This window comes from Mus caroli, unplaced genomic scaffold (assembly GCF_978045245.1).
Source record: "Mus caroli unplaced genomic scaffold, Mus_caroli_1 scaffold_2, whole genome shotgun sequence".
Lineage (NCBI taxonomy): Eukaryota > Metazoa > Chordata > Mammalia > Rodentia > Muridae > Mus > Mus caroli.
Window position 1 is genome coordinate 1,350,632 of NW_028227257.1, and position 22,459 is coordinate 1,373,090.

Consider the following 22,459-nt stretch of genomic DNA (forward strand, 5'->3'; position numbering starts at 1 on the left):
GGTCATAGATGGACTTCGGTTTCTTCATCTGCCATTTTATATTCTGTTGGCTTGCGACAGGCCCTCTCATTGCATTGGAAGCTTGCCTATGTGGATAGACTGGCAAGCCAATGAGCTCTCAAAACCTGTGACTGCTCAGATTACTTGAAGAGGGGAACAAAAGAGAGTAAGGATGTGTTCCTTTGTGTGAGGACTGTGGACAGGTGTGTATGTGTGCTGCATGTATTTTGATGCACATGTCTGCTAAGAGCTGTATACAGTGAGAGTCACATTCCCAGCCCCCACTGAGAAGCGACCTGTATGTCTGTTTGATTGTTTGACCGAGTGACCAATAAAGTTGCTCAATAGAGATTCAGGCCTCTTTCCCAGATTGCTTGGGAGGTTGGGAAGGTGGGATGTGCGAATCTGACTCTTTCTCAGATCCTTTGACTTGGCAGAGACAGACATAGTCCTGAAAAGATACCTACTTGCCTTATCAACCAGTGACTCTACATCCTGGAAGAAAACAAAACAATCTACAAGAGTGTGTGAATCCCCATCAGCCTCTCTTTCTCAGCATTGGCCATTCCTAAAAGATATGGAAGAGAGCACACACTTGGCAGGGAATCCAGCAGCACTGTGTCTTCCTGGGCTACTGTAGCCATCCATTCCTATAGGAAAATCTCCACAGTGTAGGCAGTTTTGACATCACCTATTTTGGATATAGCACTTCTGGGGCCAATATTGACTTCAACCATTTCCACAGCGCCTCTCCCCCACCCCTCCCCCCTCCCCCCAGAGATCAGTGTCAGCTCATCAGTAACTACTGGGATTCAGAGTCCAAAATCTCAAACTCCAATCTCCAACATCTAAGAGAAGGAAGTTGCAGCTGAAGACAGCATTATGGCACTCATCATCAACAAACTCATAGTGATGGTCAGGTCTTTGCTGATCCCAAGGACAATGGCTGTAAGTCCTGGGCAAAGTGATAGAAGAGCGCCCCCTAGTGTTGCATCCAGAAGCCTTTCTGTCATAATCTGGCTGTATGGCTAGATTGTATCAGCAATTCTGGCAACGCCTGAGTTGATGTTTAACTTTGAAGATGTTTCTTCCCATTCTGGATCCCCCCAGACACATTATGAATAAAATCTCCAGTCTCCTGGTAGAACAGTCTCTGATATTTGAAAGAACGGCAGGAGGAGACCAAGCTTGCTTTTTCAAGGGCCGGTGAAGTGGAAACTTAAGGGTTCTTTGAAAAGTCAGTTGGATGGTGTTTTGCTGGGGCAAACACGTGAAGGAGTGTTCTATTGAAGTAGACATAGGTGAAAGACTAAGGCAGACACGTGAAGGAATGTGTAGCTGAAGCAGACACAGGAGAAAGGATGTTCTGCGAAAGCAAGCGTGAGAGAGAACACGTGATGAAGGATTCTTTGCTAACAACACCCATGTATTGGCCTGTCTCACACTGCATGGCTGAGCTGCATTTGTCGGGACTCCATAGAGAGAAACACACCAAAAAGAAACTTCTGATGATGTGTTTACCGAACTCGACTGCTGGTGTATCTGTGAAGTGTTTTCGAGTGGATCGAGAGGCCGCTGCTAACCTGTGAACTGAACTGCCGATTTCCAGACAACATAGATGGGAGTTGCTCCAAAGAACCTTTCTAAACAGGCCCACTTTCCCATATCCTTTGTTCCCCACTACCTCTGGTGGATGCTGGGCTAAAAGGGAGGTTAGAGCATTTAAGAACCATCATTGAAAATAGGTTTTGGAAAAATTAAAGTTATAGCCTGGCCATGGACTGCGTCGTCAATGAGTACCAGAATCAGGGGTCTGAATCAGTCTTTAAATCTCAAAATTGAGGTACTAAGTAGGCAAGACAGCAAGCCTGAAGATTTGAATTCATAACCCAGAACATATTTTTAAAGGCCAGATATGCTGGGGGAGGGGCTAGAAAGATGGTTCAGTAGTTAAGAGCACTGGCTACTCTTCCAGAGGGCCCAGGTTCATTTTCCTGCACCTAGATGGCAGCATTATGGCACTCATCATCAACAAACTCATAGTGATGGTCAGGTCTTTGCTGATCCCAAGGACATAATCACCTGTAACTCCAGATGGATCTTCAGTGCCTTATTTCACCCTCCTAGGTCATCGTCACATGTAGTACACAGGCACACATCCAAGCCAAACACCCATACAAGTAAAAAAATTAAAGATGCAGATGTAATAACATCGCTGTGTCATTCCACTATGCCTGCAGTGAGAAGGAGGGAGACACAGGAGATCTAGGCTAAGTAGATTGCAGTATGGCAGAAACAACAGAGAGACCCAGATTGAACAAAGGAGGGGAGAAAGTTGTCTTCTGACCTCCACACACATGGCACCCCCACCTCACAGCACATCTACACAATAAATAAGTAAGAAAGAACTGAAGTACTAACTCAGCACAAGATAGACCAAGTATTCAAAATGGTCTGATGACTAAGACAGCACTCTGTGGTATGGTTAAGGGAAGGTTTTCATTGTGCATAAGAGAGAACAAATATATATCTAGAGGCATCTGGAAGAGTCCAGATCAGAGAGAAAAGGAAACCGACTACCTGGTCAGGGCTGTCTGTCAGAGAAGAGAGAATGGTGAGAGTAGGGAGAGAGCAAGAGATAGTGGGGGAGGGGGAGAAACCTTGCTGCTATAAAAGAACACATACAAACATGCATGTTCATGTACACAATGCACATTTGCACACATGCACATAAATGCACACATGCACACACACATGCTCACATATGCACACATGTACACACATGCCCATACATGCACATGTATGCATACACATGCACATACACATGTGCGTGTGCACACATGAGTGAAACAGTAATTTTCTAATCCGCTCTGAACTCCCCAGCAGGTGCATGCACCTCCTCTACATTGGCCCAAATGTTTTGGATTCCCAAAAGGAAGACACACACACACACACACACACACACACACACACAGAGCCTTATTTTTAATATGCCTTGATCAGTGCAATGGATGGGCATTTCCAAACCTCCCCATGGCTAGCACACTCCCCCCTCCAATATTCCTGAATTATTACTTTCTAAAATCCACATATATTTCTGGATATATGCACTGCCCTTTGTAGTTTGGGGAACTGGAACTTCCCTTGGAACTGACATCCAACATGGGTGCTGGGAACTAAATGCACCACTCGTTCCAGTAGTTGCTCCTTAAATTATGGACCAACTTGGCTTTCTGACTGACTGGGAACAGAATCGCAGGCACGTTTAGCTGGTGTGTAGGAAGCAGGGTGTCTGGCTACTGGGGTGGGTGTGGGGTGGGTGTGGGGTGGGTGTGGGGTGGGTGTGGGGTGGGTGTGTACCAGGGATGTGAGCAGTGGAAGGATCTCTTGCCTTTTGGGCGAGCACGGGTGTCTTGGGTTCCTCTGTGCTCCCCTTTCTCAGCAGCACCCGAAGGCACCTCATCTATGGCACAAAAGTCAAGAAAAAGCTAGAAAACATGTCAGGAGGAACACAGTATCTGGTGGGTTCTACAGGGCTGGTGGGTTCCCCACCCCTCTTCCAGGTCATATGGAGCTGAGAGAGCTTGTGCATAAGGGGTGAACATAAAAACAATCCCTCCAGCCCTACAGAAACCCCTGTCCCTGAAGGCAGAAGAAAGGAAACAGTTACGACATGGGATGACCAATAACTCTTAGCCCAAACTGCACAGTACATCCCAGGCGACTGTTGACAGCCTGCAACGACAGAGCTTCTTGCTGCCTTCAGCCAGGGAGACAGGCATCGCATGCGTGTTTTCAGAGTACACAGTTACCAGTCCCTCCAGTGAGAGGACTTGACAGCACCATTTGTCACATGCATGTCATCCCAAACCCACCTGGAGATGGTGGAGCCCATCTGTGCTTGCTAATTGGGAAACAAACTTCCGGGTGCTTCTCAGACAGGAGGCAGTTTAGCTCCCAGCCTCAGGCAGGGACTGTGGGGCAGGCGCCATCTTCCCTGGTGTTAATTTCAAAGAGATGGATGGCTCCCCATCCTCCTGAAAGACTCCCAGCTTGAATGCCCGCTAGAGGCTTATTTAGCTTTTACAAAGGTTTACACACATGTCAAGTACATCTCAATTACAAATGCAAAGTAAAAGCTGAGGGAGAAGTGAGCCTCTCTCCCTTTTTAACCAGGGAAGTTAATTTTCCTCTTTCTGCTTTCGGTTGTGCATTTATTGTTCTTCCTGGTAACCCTTGCAGAGTGCCAATGCCAGCTCTCCCTTGAGACAGTGGAGACTGACAAGCACAGGGGATATTAGCTATCACCACCAATGCTGGAGGGTGGCCAACACTCACCATTTCCAAAGGGGTGGACTGAGTAGGGCTTCCGGTAGAGGCAGGTTTTGGGGGCAGAAGAACATGCAAAGCAGGGGGCCAGGGCCAACACGAGGAACTCCATGGTGTGACCATGTGTGACAACTTTGACCACAGATGCTGCTTCATGAAAGGTCAGGTCTCTTGTGACCCCAGCTGCGCTGCTTGGGGTCAAGGCAGAAGGTGAGATCATAAGGGTAAGGTGGGCCTTTAAGTGTCGGCTACATCCCAGACCCTGGCTGAATCTCTTTTCCTCTGTACCAGTTTGGTCCCGGGGGACAGTTATTCAGGAGGTGTCAGTCCATCAGCAAAGGGATGAGAGGGGACTCAGTTCCTAGGACTGCCAGAGCCTCTGGGGCAATGCAAGCTGCTAGCCCAGAGAGACAGTCTGGCACGTGGCATAGAACTGCACTAAGGTATCTGTCACCCCACCCTCCATGACACTGAGTTCAATTCCCAGCAACCACATGGCAGCTTGCAACCATCTGTAACTGTAAGTCCATGAGATCTCATGCCTTCTTCTGGTATGCGGACACACATGCGAATAAAACACCCATATACACAAGCGATTAGATATTAAATAAAGCTGTTTCCAAAGGAATATGCTGTAAAGAAACTACATTTGGAAAAGAATAACCTTAGCTGGGGTTGGCGGTGGGTGGTGGGTGGTCGTGGGTACAGCGGCAGTGGATGCTTTTAATCCCAGCTTGGCTTTTAGCACATAGTACTCATTAAATGTGTGCTGAGTGGTGTGAGCAGATATCTAGATACAGGATGGACTGTGGGGACAGGTGTGCAGATCCGGGGAACTCTAGTCAGCAATAGGCATATATGGTGGCTAGAGGAGGGGACATCCTGCTCTCTTCAGCAGTACGGTCACCTCGGGCAGGTTGTAATACATGCCATTGGACATGCTAAAATTCATACTATTAGATAGGTCAGCATTTGTGCTATCACAAGGTTGATCAGACAGGTTACTATCTAGATTATCAGATAGATTAGAGTCTACAAAAATCGCGTAGGGGCCACATCATGGGATAGCATCAGGCGTGTACCGTTTCCAGGTTATAAGTGTGGCCTTGCAGAGCCATCAACCTGATAAGTGGGTGTTTCTTCTCTGTTCCCTCAGGCCTCTGGAAGCATGGTTCTCTAATGCAGATGAATGACTAAGCCACTTGGAGGAGCCAGACTGCCGGACAGAGGATGAGGTGATTAAAGGCAATTTGGCTTTAAGAGAAATGACCGGCTTGGACAAACAGCCAGCGACACAGGCTACCACACTGACTGGCTTCCTGTGAGACATCAGAGTCCTGTCTGTTTGGTTGGGGGAACAGGAAATAGACAGGGCTCTTGGAGTAAAGGGCTGCACGTTATGCTTTCACCCCATGTTCACATGTGCTTAATGTATAGCATGCATGACCACTTCATGGTATGGTTAAGGGAAAGGGAAAGCAAGTATTTTATTGCAGCTACAAGAGAGGACATTTGGAAGAGTCTCTAGATTGGAAAGAGAAAGAAGTAGACTGAACACAGCCAGTGGAATGGACTTGACCAGGGCTATCTGTGTGAGAGAGGATAGGAGGGGGTGCAGAAGAGAGATAACATGGTGAGAAGAACAGTAGGAACGGAAAGGAGAGAAACAGTGAGAACCACTGGGTTATGGAAGGATGAGTAGCTTCCAGGAGGGATGATTGTGAACTGGGGGCAGGGAGGGTGTTAGAGAGGGAAGGATGCCAGAAGGGCTAGGTTGTTAGCATGGGCTTCAGAGTGTATAACAGGTTCTTGTGACACCGAGGAAGCCTGGAGGACAATATGGGTGTGGGTGCGCTGATAGGTGACACAGGTAGCCCTATGTCCCTCCTGTCAGAGATACAGGAAATGCCTGACTCCCTTTGGTAGCAGAGAACCAGCCTCACAAGTTTGAAGAAAGCTGGCTTGTATCTAGCCGCCAGAAATCCTGTTAGGGTCCAGGTTGGACAGATTGGCTTGCTTTGTGGACATGGGGGAACTGGAGTTTCTTTTGGATGTAACTCTTGCCTCCATATCCTCAGCAGGTCAGGGGTCCTAGCTTGTGTTCTGATAATGTCTTGAACAAGGGCTCACCCCTCTATTCTCAGTTCTTCTGTGTCTGAAAGAGGGGAGCACAGGCCTCCTTCAGAGTTGGTATTCTAATCGCTGGGCCTTACAAAGTGTGTCACTGCGGGTGCCTTATGTTCTTATCTGCATTACCTGCCAGAGCTGACCAGGGCAGCTCCTGGGCATCAGAACTCCGGAGAGATGGCAGTGACAATCAGTAGGCTTCCCATGTGGCACCAGAGATGTCCCAGGAGGGAGTTAGCCTGTGTTCTGGGGTCTTGGGTCACATTAGGATGTCTGAAATCATTCATAATCTACTTGGTTTTTGGTCTTATTTTGATTTTTGCTCCAGTATTGGTAATTAAAACGAGAGCTCTGCTCATATTAGGCCCAAGCTGATTTATATTCCACACACAACTTTTCAAAGATTTGTTTATTGTATGTATCTGAGTACACTGTAGCTCTCTTCAGACACCAGAAGAACATCAGATCTCATGACAGATGATTGTGAGCCACCACGTGGTTGCTGGGAATTGAACTCAGAACCTTAACCACTTAACCACTTAACCAGTGCTCTTAACCACTGAGCCATCTCTCCAGCCCTCCACCACTCAACTTTACTTTTTGTAAGTTGTTTTTTGTTTTGGGAGTTTTGTTTTGTTTTGAGATATATTTTTCTAACTTGCCCAGACTGGTCTTGGACTTGCAATTCTCCTGCCTCAGCTTCCCAGGAATCTGGGATGACAGGCCTTGCCATCAGGCCCAGATCCACATTAGCCATCAATCCACCATCCCATGAGGATCATTTGGAACGGGGACTGCACAGCTGAGGAACTGGACTATAAACTTTTATTCTTTAAAACATTTTAATTTTTTTTTAACTTATGTATATATTCGTGTGTGCCTGCAAGTCTGAATGGGCACCAAGTGCATGCAGTACCTATGGAGGACAGAAGAGGGCGCCAGATCCCCTAGAATCGGAGTTACAGGCATCAGGGAGCCACTTTGATGTAGGTGCTTGAAATCAAATCCAAGTCCTCTTTAGAACAGAGAATGCTCTTAACCTCTGAGCCACCTCTCCAGGTTTTTTTTTTTTTTTTTGAGACAGAGTCTCACTGTGTAACAGTGTCTGTCATGGAACTCGCTCTGTAAACCAGACTGGTCTTGAACTCAGATCTGCCTGCCTCTGCCTCTGCCTCCTGAGTGCTGAGATTAAAGGTGTACACCACCACTGCCTGGCCCTAACTAAAGTTTTGTTTTAAATAACTTAAACTTAGAAAGAGATGGCTCAGCAGTTAAGAGTACTGGCTGCTGTTAGAGAAGAGCAAGATTTGATTCAAAGAATTCATGTCAACTCACAACCATCTGTAACCCTCGTCCTAGTGATCCAACACTCTCTCCTTGTGTCTGTGGGCAGTGCATGAAGATGGTGTGTGTGCGTACATACACATATGTGCATACATACACAAAACCCCAATACCAATAAACTACTAAGTAATAATAGGAAATTAAATAAGAAAATTTCATACTTTATTCAGTGAGTGGAAAACTTCAGTAAACAACCGTCGTTTGGAACAACATATGTGGGTTTATCTCCTCAGCTATGCAATTTACAAAATCTAAATATGGATCAAGTATTACCAATGCAAATTTCATGTCAAAATTGAGTGTGTGGAGATATAAGATGCATGTTGGATTTCAGATTCAGTAGAAAAATAGCCATTTCTTATACCAAGCCTATGCCAAAGGAGTAACACTTTGGACACATCAGGCTAGATTAAATATACTATCAAAAATGTACATGAAAGTACTAAAATAAAGCCACGCATGGTGGCACACATTTTTAATCTCAAACAAAAATGTCATAGTGTGGAGGCAGGAGTGATGGCTCAGGGGGTTTGAGGAGCTGAGTCCAGCTTCCAGCACCCACAGTGGGTGGCTCACAATCACCTGTAACTCCAGCTCCAGAGGATATGATGCCCTCTTCTGGCCTTCAGGGGCACTGCATACATATGGTACAGCTACCTCTCTACAAATATACAAAAATAACATATTTTTCAAAAAGTCAAAATGAAACCCATTATTTTGTATACAGACTTAAAACATTAATTGAAATGGTTAAATTAATAAAGAAAGGGTCAAGAGAGATGGTTCAGTGGTTAAGGGCACTGATTGCTTTTCCAGGGGACACTGGTTCAAATCCCAGCACCTACATGGCAGCCCAGAACCATCTGTAACTCCAAGATCTGACGTTCACATAGACATACACACAAGCAAAACACCAATGCATGTAAAATAAAGGTAAATATGTTAAAAAAATAAGAGAAAATATTTTAAAAAATAAAGAGACCAATGGAATCCTATCAGCTCATTTTTACTTTTGTCCTTTGTTATTGAGCCCCATCCTCTCTTTAATTTTTAAAATTGCAGCTTAGGTTGTTTACCTTATCAGTACTCACCAGGTGCGTCTACCTGCCGAGACATCTTGCTGGCCCCAAATTGAAACATATGAACCATACACGTGAGTTAAAGGCTGTTTACTGAATGAGCATCTGGAAGTACTTCATCTCTGGGGGATGTAACCTAAAGGAAGGTTAAAGTAAAAAAAAAAGACTTAGGGTACTGTATTCCTGGCCTCTCAGCATTCAGGAAGCCAGGGCAGACAGGTCTCTTACGCTCCTGAGTTTTAGACCAGCCTGGGCTACATAAGAGGGGGCTCATACCCTCACACACACACACACACACACACACATACACACACTCACATTTACTCATACATACACTCACACACTCATTCACACACTCACACTCTCACTCACTCACACATATTCACATTTACTCAAACACACTCATACACACACTCACACACACATACACTCACACTTACACACTCACATACACATGCTCACATGCATGTACACATTCATACACTCACATACACTCACACACATGCACACACACTAACACTCATACACTCACATACACACACTCACATGCATGCACACAGAGACAGAGAGAGGAAGACAGAAACAGAGACAGAGACAGAAACAGAGACAGAGACAGAGACAGAGAGGCAGAAACAGGGCTGTATTGCAAGACAGGATCTCATGAAGCCCAGGCTGGTCTCAAACTTGCAATCTTCTTTTTTTTTTTTTTTCCCGTGTCTCTCCATTCACAATACAGACCAGGCACAGTGGCCTAGGCTGAGGTGTATATAGGGTAGGGTTATTCTGCCTCCTCTTTCTATACAGTCAGTGTAGGAACACAGCCTGTGGTAAGCACAAGGAGGCCACTTGCAATCTTCTTGATTGAGATTTCTCTGTGGTATAACAGTCATTTGTCATGATGCTGGGCAAAGCTGCCTTGAGTTTGAAAGATTTCTAACATTTTCTGTAGATCTGAGGAGAGAATGAGTCTGGGACTGTCTCTCTAACTTCTGCTCCAGTATCCTGGAATATGCTGTCTGCCTGGGGCCTGTTGGCCAAGGGATTGAGGATGTTCAGGTGTCAGTGCTGGCCACAGGCCATAGCTCTGCTATAGCTCTGCAGTGAGAATAGGAGCAGTAGGAGTACCAGGTTCAGAGTGTCACCAGTCACTTCTTAATGTACCTCATGGCTCCAACACCTACAACCTGCTTTGGAGATGGGGGAAAGAAGACCCTATGATACACAAGGAAGAACCCAGGTGTGCCCCAGAACACACAGACAGGACTAGATGTTGGTGTCTGATATGGCCTGTGCCTAAGACGAAGGCTGGTCAGAGGGCCAGTGTCCACAGAATGATGGTGGACATCATGAGCCATGGAAGTCAGAGAGGTTGGCTCAGAAATGACAAATGAAGCCAATACGAACAGGCCCCAGGCCTACAGCGTTCTCCATGAAACTGGAGCAGGAGTCAGAGGGACAGTCCCAGCCCGGAGAAGACGGCTGAATGATGCAGTGACGGGTGCTGGCTCTCGTGAGCTCCCGAAGCAGTTACAGCCAGGCCTGGCAGCAATGGGAATCATGTGTATTCTGATGACAGTGAATTCATGAGCTTTTGACCCGTGGTTGAGATTCTTGGGGTTGTGTGACATAGCACCAATCAGAAGCCTTAAACCAATAGGAATATATTCTTTGTTTTTTCCTTCTTCTTTTCTTAAAGATTCATTTCTTTTACTTTGTATGTAGATGTTTTGCCTGCATGCATGTACGTATGTTACACCACACGCATGCCTGGTGCTTATGGAAGTCGGAAGAAGCCGTTAGGTCCTGATCCTGTATTGGAGTTAAAGATGGTTGTGAACCACCACGTGGGTACTGAGAACCTAACCTGAGTCCTTGGAAAAAGCAACAAGTATTCTTAATCTCTAGGTCATTTCTACATCCCCCAGTACTATAGTGTTAAAGTTCAGAGGCCAGCCATTCCTAACAAGGTGCTAGTTGGGCTCAGTTCCTTAGAGAACCCAGGGGAGGAACGGGGAGTCCCTTCCTGTCTCCCAGCTTCAGGTGCCACGATCCTTACTGGTGAGCCCAGCTCTCTTGTCCTCACACCTCTTTCCTGAGGTCTGTGACCTCTCATCTTCTAATAAGAACATCTGTCCTGTGCCTTAGGGCCCACCCCAACCATGAGGACTTCATCTTAGGATCCTTAGTGCTTTATATCTGCAAAGCCTTTGATTAGGCCCCAGCCTCAGGTGAGCAGGTGAGGACTTGGAGGTTTATTTCCGAGGACACCTTCTGCCTGTGGCACTGTGGAAATGAAGGGACAGGAACTGTGGTGTCTCATTCATGACCCCTAGGGCCTGATGTCTAGCAGGAGCTCTAGGAAAAATTAATGTGACTCTTCAACTGACAGCAAGAGGAAGTTGTGGTATAAATAGAAAGGCTGAGTGGGAGAGTGGGAACCAGGTACTTCCCACTGTCTGCAAAACCTTATCATCAAACAAAACTTTAAAAAAATAGACTGAACTAGGTGCAGTCACTCACCCCTGTAAGCCTAGGGCTCAGGTTGGTGAAGCGTAAGGATTATCAAGAGGTTGAGGCCTGTCTGGACCAAATATCATGTTCCAGGCAGGCCTGTGTTACAGAGTGAAACCCCGTCTCAAAATCTCAACAAACGTGGATGCCAAGAAGTGCATGGTGAAAGGAGCCTGAAATGGCTGTCTCCTGAAAGGCCCTGCCAGAGCCTTACAAATACAGAGGTGGATGCTTGCAGCCAGCCATTGTACTGAGTGCGGGGTCCCCAATAGAAGAGTTAGAGAAAGGACTGAAGGAGTTGAAGGGGTTTGCAACCTCATAGGAAGGACAACAATATCAACCAACCAGACTGCCCCCCCAACCCCCCGAACTCCCAGGGACTAAGCCATCAACCAAGGAGTACACATGGCTCCAGCTACATATGTAGCAGAGGACGGCCTTGTCAGGCATCAATGGGAAGAGAGGTCCTTAGTCCTATGAAGGCTTGATAGATGCCCCAGTGCAGAGGAATCAATGGCAGGGAAATGGGAGTGGGTGGGTGAGTGAAGGAACACCCTTATAGAAGCAGGGGGAGGGAGGATGGGATAGGGGGTTCCCAGAAGAGGGGGAAACTGGGAACGGGGATAACATTTGAAATGTAAATAAAGAAAATATCCTATTGAAAAAAAATCTCAACAAACAAACACCACACACAAGTAATGAAAATGGCATGGGGCAGTGACAGTCTCCACCTGACCCCAAGTCCTCCTCTTCCAGGGTTGTCAGAGTGGGTGGTAGAGGGTGGAAGAGCCGGCTCTCCCTGAGGGAAGGCAGAGTTTCTGTGAATGTCCTGGAACTCGCTCTGCAGACCAGGCTGGCCTTGAACTCAGAGATCTGCCTGCCTCTGCCTTCTGAATTTGGAGATTACAGGTGTGCACCATCGCATTCAGCCACATTCCTGAAGAAAACGTCTGGGAACAGAGTCTCTTTCTTTCTTTCTTTCTTTCTTTCTTTCTTTCTTTCTTTCTTTCTTTCTTTCTTTCTTTCTTTCTTTCTTTCTTTCTTGGAACAGAGTATATTTTTAAAATTAATGTGTGAGTACTCTGCGGCATGTATACCCAACGTGCCAGAAGAGGGCATCAGATGTCCTTATAGATAGTTGTGAGACACCATGTGGTTTCTGGGAATTGAATTCAGAATCAGCCAGTACTTTTAGCCACCGAGCCATCTCTCCAGCCCTCAAAAGAGCATCTTGTAGCCAGGTTAGTCTCCAGTTCCCTGTACAACTGGAGGTGACTGACAGCCTCTAATCCTCCTGCTCCACTTCCCAAGGCATGCTTCACTCTGCCTGGTTTGTGATCATTCTAGCCAAGTACTCTATCAGCTGAGTCACATACACATACTTAATTTTTTTGAGATATGATTTTGCTTTGTGGCTCAGGATGGCCTCAAATTCATAGCAATCCTCTGCCTTAGCCTCATCAGAGCTGAGAATACAGCTACCTGTGTCTTCTTCTCCTTTGGCTTTCTCCTCCTTCTTTAATATAAAATAATTATCTATTATAATAATTTTGAAATTAAACATAAGTGCATCATTTTTCTCTTCCCTTTTCCAACCACATCCATGCAGCTCTCCCCCAGACTCATAGCCTCTTTAAAAAAAATTATTGTTACATATGTGTGTATATATTATATTCTTAAATACATAAATATAACTTGTTCAATCTGTATGGTGTTACTTTGTATGTATATGATCTCAGAGCTAACCGATTGGTATTAGGTAATTACTGGAGAGCTTATATTTGTTTATTTGTCCACTCTTTATGTATTTACATATTTATTTGTGTGTGTATATGCATGTACCATGATGCTTGTGGAGGTCAGGAGACAGCCTGTGGGACTGATCCTAGGGATTGAACTCAGGTTGTCAGGGTGGGGGTAAGAGCCTTGACCCACAAAGCCATCTTGATGGTCCCTCCTTTTCCTTCTTCACCTCCTTTTTGTGTGGTGGTGTGTGTGGTATATATGCATACATTTATGTGTGTATATGTGCACATGTATGTGTGTGCATGTGTACATGTATGTGTGTATGTGCACATGCATGTATGCATGTGTATATGCGCACATGTGTGCATGTATGTGTGTGCGTGTGCACATGTATGTGTGTATATGCACACACATATGTATGTGTGATATATGTACACATATGTATGATGTATGCACATGCATGTATGTGCATGATGCATGTGCAAACATGTATACATGTGATGTGTGTGCATACATGTATACATGTGTTTGTATATGAATGTAGGTACATGCATGCCATAGCACACACGTGGAAGTCAGAGGGCAACCTCAGGTTCTATGGTCCTCACCTTCCTCTCTGATGTTCCCTGGTACAGCCATATCTGCTAGGAACGGCAAGAATCATGAAGCCAGCACAGCTTCATGACAGTTCCAGCAAAGCTGAGCCAAATGCTGCAATTGCTGTGCTTCTAGCTCTAGCCTTTGGGGTTTGGACTCTGTGTGCTGAATTACTGGGGACTTTCTGAATTATGATTCATTTTATATCATTTTCTGAGAAAAATTATGTCTGGGTTTTCTTAGGAAAATCCTAAATATAAACTATCTGGCCACATATGAAAGTCTTCCTGATGCCCTGGAGATCATTCAGCATCGATAAGCACATAGCTAGGTGAGGCCGGGAATCTTCTTGGAGTATCTGCCCCTGAGCTAACTTAAATCGTATGATAAAGGGCAAACAGACAATTGACAAACTCTGGCTGGCCAGGAGAACAGGTTACAGATTCAAGGCCTCTTTTTATTATAGCTTTGAGATCTCTATAAATGTAGTTTAAAGATAAGGGGTCATACAGGGTACACCCCTGGAGGAATAAAACTCAGTAAATAGATAGATGGACTAAAATAAGCTTTTCCTACTTTAGAGTGTATATAGTGAAACATATAGTAAAAGAATCTAGGCATTAGTGTTTGCTACTCATAACAAGACCAGTGCAGATATTTTCTGTTTCCCTGGAGTGCTTTCAAACAACAAATCCTGCCAGCCTAAAAGCAGGCTGTCATATGACAAACGCGTTTGCTTTGGAGGAGGTAATCTTTAGAGTCTTTAAGTTGGAGTTATAGGTCTAATAACAATAATAAGAATCTGTTCTGTTTGTATTTTCTAATTTTGACTGAACTTGTAACCCTGGACATGTAATGAAATGTCGGGCACATAATCCGCACATCTGGGATAATGATTAGTCTGTCTTTGTTCTGTGAAACCTGTATACATAAACACCTGTTTGCTCATCAGTAGAGCAGCAGAAGTGGTTTGATGGTTAGTCAGTCAGCTGTGAGAGTCCCCTGACCAGGGCACCTGGCTCCCTCCCTCCCCTCACTCCCTCCCCTTGCTGGCTCTGAAGTGCCCTGCCAGGAAGGACCCCCGACTCTCTTCTCCATGCTGGGAAAGCTTCCTGGCTCCCCAGACCCTCTGAGCAGTTGACCATTCTGTTTGCCATCATAGCTGGTCCACAAGTCAGGAGAGTCTCTCAGGATCTTGCTTCCTATCTCACCCAGGAGCACTGAGGTTGCAGACTCAACCAGATTTATGAGGGATTAGAACTCAGGTCTTCACACATATATAGCCAGAGTTTTCCTCCCGATGAGCTATCGCCCCAGCTCTACCTATTGCTCCTTAATGAACAAACTACCATGACAGGGAGCCCCTGCTACCCAACTGTGTCCCTAATAAAGAGGTGTGGTTCTCTGCTTGGATGCCGTGGGGACAGGAGGCTTCTCTGCATTACACGAGACACAGGCTTTTTGTTTTATTTCAGTTTTAGACAAGAGTCTCATTATGTGTCCTGAAACTCACTATGTAAACCAGACTTCCCTCAGATCTATAGGAACCCATATATCCTGCCTCCTAAGTGCTAGGAGGAAAGGTGTGTACCACCACACAGGCAAGTCAGGTGACTCTGCTTTCAGATGTCAGCAAGCCATCTTGTCTCAGAATCTGAATGAGGGTTTGTGATTGCACACTGGGAAGGAGGTGCTGTGTGAGCTACTTGTTGGCAGGAGCAGTTTGAACCTAGGCAAGCAAGCATGTGTGTGAGCTGTTCCCAAGTTAGATATATGTGTGTGTGTGTGTGAGTGTGTGTATGTGTATATGTGTATATATATATATATATATATATATATCTGCAGCTGCGGAGAACGCCAGGCAGCATGCTCGCCCATCTGTTAGTGGTGATTAGCCCTGGGTGGGGTTAGTAAGACTTCAGTTGTGTGGATTACTCCTGCATATTTAGCATTTTCACCAAGGAGTGAATGCTTTTATGAGAGAATAAGAAAGCACACAGCAAGCTAGGAAGCCAGAGAAGGCTGGGGTGGGGAAGCAGACCCAGGCACCTCCCAGTAGAGGGCACAGTTAGTGACTCCTGAGTCAAAGGGAGAGAGAAGAGGCCTGTGAGGGGCCTGAAGATGGCAGTTAGGTGGCTGAGTGGAGCTATTTTCGGGAGCAGAGGTAGCAACTGTTGGTCAAGCTCACTGTTGGTCCAAAACAATGTGCTTGGAGCCTACATCCCTCTCGGGAACCTCCTCCCCTATCAGGTTAAAGTGTCTTGCAATGTCTGCTCATTGGTCTCCACTGGACACCTAGGATACGCTGGAGGCAGAGATGGGAAACAGCTCTGCCTGGACCTCAGGGCTTTGGGATTTGCCGGATGGCCAGGTAGAGTCTAGGGTTGAAAGGCTGAAAGTAAGAGAATTATTTCAGATCTGTGGGTCTTTTGGTTCAAGAACTAAGTGACACACACAATCTGAGTCCCCCTGGTCCCCGTGGTGTGTGGGTGGGCGGAGAGAGGTTCTATGACTGGAGTCCACTGAACAGTAGAAGGGTGGACATGCTTGATTGCCTGTGACAACCATATTAGGGTGCTGTGTCAGGTCATACCACGAATGTTAGGAGAGAAAATCCCTAGTCTGGGGACTCAAGGTTTCCTCCGAGCTGCTGGTGACTGTACAGCAAGGAAGGAAAATGCTGCGGAATATTTTGCTAGCAACTTTAAAGGGGAGCTACAGAGTCTCACCGCAGACCCTGATGAGCACATGAACTAATTCCGCAGTGTGGATTTGGAGCGCTGCATGCCCCACAAGACACAGAAACACCTGCTGATATCAGACAACTGACAAACTAAAGACAGTGCTCCGTCCACATCTGCCTTGGAGAACACTGAGTCTACTGGTGTCGCTAACAGGAGTGAGGGTCACTGAAGGCAGCTATACCACAAAGAAACCCTCTGATAACAAGGGCAGCTGGAACCTCCTCTGACTTGGGGCTCAGGGCTTCAGCTACCTCTGTGATGTTGGTACAGGGGAGGAAGCTGGGCTGTTGAACCTCCCTCTGATTCCCCCAGTTGTTTGTGGGCTACTGTGGAAATCACGTATTTCCAAATGAGTTCCCTGCTTGGCTACATTTTGGGAGTGGTACTCTGGCACAGGCTCTGCTGTGGTATCTGTACCTGGTATAGACAGCCCCAGAATCAACAGCTTGGAGAAGAGCTATGGGGGCAAATGAACCACAGTGTTGGACAGCTGGTAAAAGGTCATGATAGGAAACCAGGAGGCAGAGCTCAGGGCATCTGTCCAGCCTCAAGAGACAGCAGCTCTGGGAGCCATGGAACTTCTGACATCCCTGAGTCCCAGGGGACTGAGAGGACCAGAGTGCAGTAGACCCATAAAACACATGAGTTCCGAGGTGTAGGCAGTGCTTTGGGAGAGACTACCAAGCATAGAAAACTCCTACCTGCTCTCCTCTGTCCATCAGCCCCAGACTGGAACCCCCAGACCCACCAATTCCCTGGGGAATCTGTCCATCCATCCCTGTCTGCAGCATGGCTGCCGAGTAGGAATGCGTGCACAAGGTCTTTTTTTTTTTTTTTTCAGATGCTGCCAGTTCCCAGTATGTAGATCACTACTACATGTATGTCTAAGTATGTCCGCTCTACTCAGAGCTGTGCAGGTGGCCGCAGCTTGGGAGACACAAGCGTCTACCCAGAGGTCATGGAGGCTTTGAGTTCATCTCTATCATGGCACCCTGTGCTCTCCTGTCCTAGGAAATGTCATGGACAGAAGTGGAACCCTGATTCCCTCCCTGTCTGCTGGTCCTGCATTAGGGACACACCTCCATGCTGTGCATGGGGAGAGTTATTGATTAGACTGCCCAGCCCTTCCATCCGCCGCATTGGCAAAGGAAGTGGCCTTTCTTCCATTTATTTGATCAATAGAGCCAAGTATCTATTAAGTGCCACCAGCCACTGCCTGGTCTGCTTACAAGCAATCACCGCTGGAGCTTGGCTGTTTGCTGGGGCTGACTTTGTCTGGATTCAGTTCCTCCTTACACAAGCTCTTTAGAAGGCAAGCGAGGTATTGGAAACATGTTTGTCTCCTGTCTGAGTGTCCCTCGAGCCAGGAAGCACAGCCTGCTTGGTGAGTGATCATCCGGTCATACAGACAATGAAAGTATACATCTATATTTTGTGCAGGCTGTGGATTTGTGGGAAAGCCTCAGCCTCAGACAAGAGAGTGTTTTATCCTCTTCCCCCAATCCTCACCCCCATTATCTTCCTTGATAGGTCTCCACCTTATTTTTTTTTATTTATTATTTTTATTTATGTGTATGTGTTGGGTCTGTGCACATAAATGACTATGCTCACTGTGCTAGGGGCATCAGGTCCTCCAGGAGCTGAAGTTACAGGTGATTGTGAACTACCTGACATAGATGTGGGGAGCTGAATTTAGATTCTCTGCAAGGGAACTATGAGCTCCTAATCACTGAACCATCTCTTTAGTCCTCCATCATGTATATATACCACATGTAAATAATATGTATTATATGTATGACATATGTAAGATATATGGATAGATGCATGGTATATGATATATAGATATATGCATGATATATGTGTATATGCATGTATGACATATGATGTATGTATGTATGATATATGATATATACATGTATGTATGACATATATGCTATACATATATACATATATTTCTTTTGAACTCAAGGTCTTACTATGTAGTGCTAGCTTGCCTGAAGTCTATGGAAAACAGGCTGGCCTCCAGCTCATAGAGATTCCCCTACCCTTGTCTCTTGAGTGCTAGGATTAAAGGCTGTGTGTGCTGCCACACTAATCTTCATTTTATTTTTTTAATAACAAGGTCTCTCACTGAACCTGGAGCTCAGTATTTTGGTTAGCAAGCTGCTTGGATCCCCCTGTCTCTGCTCACCCAGAGCTAGGTTTACAGACCCAAGCTGCACTGCTTCTGGCAAAAAGTGGGTGTTGGGATCCAAACTCAGGTCTTTGTGCTTGTCAGTCACTTCACCCACAGTTCTGAACCCACCTGCTGTTTTCTTTTTTCTTTTTTTGAAACAGGATCTTAAGTAACCCAGGTTGGCCCCAAGTTTCCTCTACAGCCAAGGTTGGCCTGGAACCTCCTGAGTGCACTGCCACACCCGGTGGCTGCCTGTGAAAGGGCAAGGCTGGGATTTGCAAGAGTGAACTGTTGCCTCTATTGCTTAGCCACGCAGACCACGGGGATCTCCAAGGAGGAGGGTCCTTCAGTTGGGATGATGCCTGGGAATGAGGAGGCTGAGGCAGTAAGCACAGATGTTTGTGTTACTTCTCATGTGGAAAGAGTCAGGTAAGGGATGGATGCTTGGGCTTGGCTCCCCAGCATCTGGCCAGGAAAAGAAGTGGACGGCACTGTCTGCTCCATTCCTTCCCTAGCTTAGTCTCAGGCCTCAAGCCACCTTCATCACATGCCCTCAGTCACCCATAGACGGAGGCTGTTCCATGGGATAGAGGTCCCAGCGGCTCCTTCCATAGTGCTGACCCTGGGGCTTTAGAGCTCTCGAGCCTCTGGGCTAGGGAAAGTGAAGTTTTCATTTAAGTAAGGATTCTCACACAGTAGTGTGTGCATGTGTATTAGTGTGTGTGGTATGCATGTGCACGTGTGCCTGTGCTGGGAAGCTTTTCTTACTCTACTCAGCAGGAGCTGATAGTCCTTTCCATCCTAGAACAGCACACCTCTGCCCTCTCTGTCTCTGCCTGCCTCTTCCTTGCTCCTTGCCTGCTCCTCTGCCTCTCCCTGTCTCCCCACTCCCATATTCCCCCTTACCCCCCCTCCCAGCTCCCCCCTGCCCTGGTGTACGCAGCAGTATTCTTTTGTAAACTCAGCCTGGACGTGGTTTCTATGGTGTTTTGATAAAAATGGGAATTCAGATCATAATTGCAGGGGGTGGTGGGGGGAGGGGGACTTGGGGAGGGGAGCTTCGCAGACACAGGAAGCTTGGCATTCTTTCTTCTTTCAAACGTGTTTAGACCGTAGGATTCGCTCCCAAGCCCTACCCTGTTGCCTAGCAATGGTGGCAGAGCTGGCAGCCTCCTTCTCTGTCCAGGGCACAAAATGAGAGACACACTCACATGATCAGAGCAGGGAGGGGCTGTGCTAAGATCGTAGGTTCAGAGGGGAGTGGGTGTCAAGGCTACGTGCTGGTTGTCCCTGAGTCTCACATTTGTGACCAGCCTGGAGTTCTACTAGTGTTTCATTTCTTTGGTGTCTGTTGGACCTGTATGCCAGTCATCCAGTTCCCCATGCCTGCAAGAGGGGAGAACTTCCTTGTAATATTCGGAAGCCTCACACCTTCATCAGAAAGGAGAGGAAGTCGGCTCAAGGAAGCCCGACAGGCTCAATGAATGAGTGAGTGAGTGAATGAATGAATGAATGAATGAGAGACTGGGGAGGATGTGGTGACTCAGACTTCAGGGGAAATCCTGTTGGAGCAGTCCTTAGGAGGTTAGGAGTACAGATTCCTAGGTCTGAGTTTCTGGTTCTGCAGGGCAAGGTAGGGCTGGGAGGGTGGGGTCAGCAGACTTAGAGATTTACATGCTTCTGAGATTATGAGGTCCACTAAGATTCCAGGAGAGAAAGGAATCCTGGAAGCCATCTTAGCACCTTTCTTCATGTGTGCCCCTGCCCTGGTGGCCTGAGCAGGGCTGGAGTATGGGCCCCTGCCAGTGGTAGGAGGAGGCACAAAAGGGCATGCCTCAGTCTAAAAGCATCTAACTGGTTCCAAAGCCAGGGGCCCTGGGTCTTCAGTTTATTTAAAGTGTGTGTGTGTACATACACATGCATGCCCACACCTACCCATGTCATCCAGTGTTTAAGCAAGCGGACACAATTCTCTTCTCTGTCTTCAGGGGGCGTCAGACCGCTGGTCTCCCACCCTGCTCCACCTGTGAAGAAGGCAACTTTCCTCTTCTCCTCAGCAAGCAGGATGATGGAGGGGGCTGAGCAGGTGAACTTCTGTGGGCGATAATGTATTGACTAGACACAAACCATATGTCAACTTGACACAAACCATAGTCATCTGAGAGAAGGGAGCCCTGACTAAGAAAATGCCTCTGTAAGACTGGGCTGTGGCCAGCCTGTTGACCATTTTCTTAATTCCTGATTGATGGGGAGGACCCAGCTCAACATGGGGGGGGGGGGCCCGTCCCTGGGATGGAAGTCCTGGGTTCTACAAGAAAGCAGGCTGTGAAAGCTATGAGGAGCAAACCAGTCAGCAGCAGTCCTCCATGGCCTCTGCATCAGCTCCTGCCTCCAGGTTCCTGCCCTGCCTGAGTTCCCCCCTCACTGCTTTTGATGAACTGTTTCATGGAGCTGTGAGTGAAGAACCCTTCTCTCCCCAAGTTGCTTTTTGTCATAGTGTTTCATCATAGCAATGGTAGCCCCAACTAAAAACAGATTATAATCCCAAGGCAAAGAGAGAATCCAGGCAGGCTAGTGATAGTGCAGCTCAGGCCAGAGGGTCCAGAGAGTCAGCTTCTGAGGTTGTGGGAAAGGGTCCTATTGGCTTTGAGTCTCCTTCATTGTCCTGGAGGCAAGATTGAGAAATGTTCACAGTCAACATCATCATCATCACCATCAACATGTTGTCCTCTTTGGTGCCTGTCTACCATGAGTGCAGCCCTGCTCAGATTGGACCACTTGGCATTTAAGTGAAGGCTGGAAGCATTGCTCCTTCTTCTTCATTCTGGACATAAACTTCTTAACGCTGAGGAAAATTGTATTGTCTAAAATTCCAAAATTTTTGTTTTTTAATGTTTAATCAGTTTTAAAACAGCCATCATTCAACTGTCTGCCGAGAACAAGTGTGAAGCCTGGCAGCAGGTGAGAACCCTGGCAGCAGATGTGAATAAATGTGAAGTCTGGCAGCAGGTATGAACAGGTGTAAAGCTTGGCAGCAGATGTGAATAAGTGTGAAGCCTGGCAGCAAATGTGAATAAGTGTAAAGCCTGGCAGTGGGTGTGAACAGGTGTGAGCCTGGCAGCAGGTGTGAACAAGTGTGAACCTCAGCAGCAGGTGTGAATAAATGTGAAGCCTGGCAGCAGGTGTGAACAAGTGTAAAGTCTGGCAGCAGGTATGAACAGGTGTGAAGTCTGGCAGCAGGTGTGAACAAGTGTGAACCTCAGAAGCAGGTGTGAATAAATGTGAAGCCTGGCAGCAGGTGTGAACAGGCATGAAGCCTGGCAGTAGGTGTGAACAAGTGTGAACCTTGGCAGATTAGGTATGTGTTGGAGACAAAGAGGAGGGCAGGATCCCTTCAGTCTTAAGAAGACATGACCCCCACCATGGCTTATGTTCACCAGCTGTGCCTGCCTGAATGAACAGATGTGTAAATGGATGCATAATATAAAGGCCCAAACTTGATATACACAGCTTCCTTTATTCTTTATTGAGACATATGAGGAGGGTGTTCTTTTATTGAAGTGTGGAGGGTGGGTGGCATTCTGACAGATATTTGGGGCACATGACTTGCTTCCACATCATGACTGGGCTCATGAGACTCTAGTCAGGATGCTCAGGACAGCCTCCTGAACTATTTTCATCTTCACTTGGCCCAGAGCATAGGATACCCAGCCAGGGTCACAGGTGTGTCTGGTGGTGCATGGATGTATGTCCCTAATTACACCAAGCACACAGACAAGATGCTACAGACCACAGCAGAGACTTCT

At 46.7% G+C, this 22,459-nt stretch overlaps 1 non-coding gene across 1 annotated transcript; it reads right to left on the reverse strand.

The window, feature by feature from the left end:
- Nucleotides 1-9,590: 9,590 nt before the first annotated feature.
- LOC147005695 (small nucleolar RNA SNORA51) lies at nucleotides 9,591-9,723 on the reverse strand. The gene has a single exon (XR_015046586.1). It is a non-coding gene; the product is annotated as a small nucleolar RNA SNORA51 (small nucleolar RNA).
- Between the last annotated feature and the right edge of the window lie 12,736 nt (nucleotides 9,724-22,459).